We start from the raw sequence: 3,437 nt of genomic DNA, 5'->3' as shown, positions 1-3,437 counted from the left end.
CTCAATGCACAAGGCGACGAAGAAGTCCTTAGCAGAAATGGCAAATTGATATTGCAAATTAAACGACAACTCAGCATAGACAGCTGCAAGTTTCTTCTTGTAATGCTTTGTTATCTCTGGGAACGATATATCTTACCTGGTTATCGCAGACTAATATATCTTAAGATCTTAGTCAAAGCTTAAAATTGAATTGCTTTAGGAATTGTTTGCTGATATAAACACTTAACATTGTGTAATAATATGTTTTAATCAAATTCACTAACTTAAATATATTTCAAATTGATTTTATCTTACTATAGAGTTTCTTAAAGAATAAATGCTTTTTTCTTCAAAAAGAATTAAAGGAATTCGTGTCATTAAGAACATTAAACTCTTGCTGGTTTTATATTACTAATATTGGTTTTAACTTTATGATTCTTTTTCTTTTTAATATGCTTTGTTTGATCTTAACTCAACAGTAAATTTTGATTTAAAATTTAATTGAATAAATTAATATTTTCTTCAAATCACTACAAATAAGTTAGTTTTGGATAGCATATGACTTTTTGAGAAGTTATTGCTCCTTAAAACACAAAAACATAAATCGAATGAAGTACAAACTTATATTATACAAAAACACTCTTCGATGGCAATAAATTTTACACTTAAAAAGAATATTGGCCGGTAAAATCAGTAAAAATTTCTATGAATTGTCTTTACTACATTCCACCAAATTGTAGTTATATTTTTCTGCTGAAGTTTATTAACGAATTGTGTAATGCATATAGAGGAGGATCATAACTCTCGGCGCACATTCTTAACAGCGAACAACTTCATTAAACAGGCACTCGATTCATGTAAACTCATCGTCCAGATGTTCTTGAACAACTTGAAACGAGACTCACGAGTCTCGACTTAATATACCAAAAACAAACATTAGAATCTAACTACACTTTACAGGTTTGCTGCATCATCATCATCAACATCATCGTGTTGTGTGTTGTGTGTAGTGTGCTGTAGTCTTGTTGTCTGTTCCACTCGTTCTCAACACTTTCGCAAGCGTGTTGCTTTCTCTCTCTCTCTTTCTCTCTGTCTCACGTAATTGCCGCGGTGATCTATTCAAATTTCATAACATGTGTCAAAGTCAAAGCAAAAAGGCCGTTAAAGTTGGCCTGCTCCTCTGCTGCCTTCTGCTTCAACTCTTCTGGACTCTGTTAGCTGGTAATCTCTGCAGTGGTAATAAGATATGCTCATTGCCTTCGCACATGGCTATAACTAAGACGAGTTTTTCGGGGGACTTGTTGGGCTGCTGCCCCGCAGTGCAGTGCTGGCTACTGCTTCAACTTGACACTTGGCTAAAAGTCACTTCATTCTTCCTTCTTTTTTTTTGGTAGCCACTCCACCCATTTGCTTGTCTGGGCTTGATGCCCCGTTATAACAGCCACCAGGCAAAAACCAGTTGGCCCACTCTCAGTCTTTCAGTCTTTCAATCTGAGCTTAAGGTGCATTGCATTGCCTTTTGCGCAATGGGGATTACTTAATTATGAAGCCACAAGCCAGACATCGAGACAGACTGTCTGAAAGGACGAGCTGCCAACTGCAACAAGGAATTTAGTTGTAGAACGCGATGGCAAAAAAAAACTTTATCATTCGCTCAGAAACCACTTTTAAAAATTCACATTTTGCATGCTGTTTCGATCAAAGGGTAACTCGACTATGTTGCAGAACAACTTGCAGATGGTATGAATATTTAATTTAATTGCATATGATTTTTGAAGTCTCAAGGTTTGCAAGTAATATCAAAAAAGTAAGTAAGTAATATAAAAAAGTATCCTTGGAATGAAAATATGTGTACTCGAAAACTATTTTAATGCAACAGTTTTCGAGAACACATATTTTCATTCCAAGGATAATGTTTTAATCCCATTTATTTCAACTATTCATTTATATTTGAGCAAATGTTTTTTTTATCTCATGAATTTAGTTTTATACTTTTTATTAATTTATTATAGTATTATTGTTTTAATTTTAATTCTGTACACTTTATTTATTATTATTTTATTATTTTAATGTGTCAAGGTATGCAAGATAATGTTAAGTTTGTTTTATTCTATTCTAAAATGGTTTTTGGGTATATATTCTTAGAGTAACTCAACTCAACTATCAAATTATACTTTAGCCATTTCTTTTATAAAGACAATTCAAAATAAATCTCATATTTAATTATGTTGTGATTGATTTTACTTAATTTCTTATAATAATATGTTATTATAATGTAAGGAACAGACAGAATGAGGTTTTAGTGACTTTGTCTGACAATCTGGTATATTTTATCAATATACCATTCGTATTCGGAATTTTTAGTATTTTGTGGTATATTCATGTGGTATATTTTTATATTAATACCACACTGTTTTGCTCTTATTCACAATGGGTAGTGGGTATCTCACAGTCTGTAGCTTTCTTACTTGTTTTTATTAGGAATGTATTATTCTTATATCAAAATAAACAACAATTACCTTATTATTTATTTACAGAGCATCCACGTCTCGGTTTACTGGCAAAAATTTCAGTTCTTTTTTATATGTTGTCATTTGCCTTTGAGCATTTGTTTTAAGCTTATCAAAACTACGAGAACCAAAAAATTGCTGTAAGCTTCGCAAAAATATGACATTGACAGACACTTAAAGCTGCTTAGTGGAATTCTGCTATAGCTGAAAGTTAAAAGTTGGTCCTTGCATTCCGCTTACTTTTATTTTTATTTCCATTTAATTCTCTCGCTGTCTGCGCGTGTCTGTATTATTATTTAACTTTTTATTTTAAGATTCTTTTCCAAGCTCCCCCGCTGTGGATTTGTTGTATTTGCATATACATATATACAAATAGTTTAAAGCTTGTAAACTCCAGCTGACGTTTGGGGCTCGTTTGCTTTAATTAGATAATTTGCCAGCCAGTTGAGGGGCAGCATCTATGTGGAAGTGCAGTTGAGTTGCCACCTGAACGGCAGTTGCATTTGCAATGCTAAGCATTTGCAAACATTTCATTATGCAGCTTAAATCTAATGCTTTGCCTTGCCCATGGGTGGTAACAGTGACAGAGCTGAACTGCATAATAAAATATATAAAACATAAAAACCAAAAACAAAAACTACGTAAAAGACAGTAAAAACAACACAAGAAACGAGGCACTTGACAGAAGCGCATTTTCAGCTTAAATTTATGGCAAGCGCTTTACAAATTCATGTCAAGGGAATCACAGAAGGTTTCGTATTTGGTTCTGTTGCATTTAGTCGAAAGGGTATAACACATAAATTGAAAAAATAATGAGAAATTAGCATGTAAAGATAAATTTTTAATTCAACAAATTCGTAAAGGGAGTTTACGAAATTTGTTATTTTTCCTCAAAAATAAAATTATAATTTTTTTGAAATTCAATATTTTTATTGTAAAGTGTTTTCA

At 32.4% G+C, this 3,437-nt stretch overlaps 1 long non-coding RNA gene across 1 annotated transcript; it reads right to left on the bottom strand.

Moving 5' to 3' along the window:
• Positions 1–1,051: 1,051 nt before the first annotated feature.
• LOC133844064 (uncharacterized) lies at positions 1,052–2,891 on the bottom strand. The gene is made up of 2 exons (XR_009894564.1): positions 2,499–2,891; positions 1,052–1,576 (listed from the first exon to the last, which is right to left on the bottom strand). It is a non-coding gene; the product is annotated as an uncharacterized LOC133844064 (long non-coding RNA).
• Between the last annotated feature and the right edge of the window lie 546 nt (positions 2,892–3,437).

The sequence above is a fragment of the Drosophila sulfurigaster genome, chromosome 3 (genome assembly GCF_023558435.1).
Source record: "Drosophila sulfurigaster albostrigata strain 15112-1811.04 chromosome 3, ASM2355843v2, whole genome shotgun sequence".
Classification (NCBI taxonomy): Eukaryota; Metazoa; Arthropoda; class Insecta; order Diptera; family Drosophilidae; genus Drosophila; species Drosophila sulfurigaster.
The sequence above is the reverse complement of the archived record's forward strand: the minus strand, read 5'-3'. Positions and strand labels throughout refer to the sequence as shown.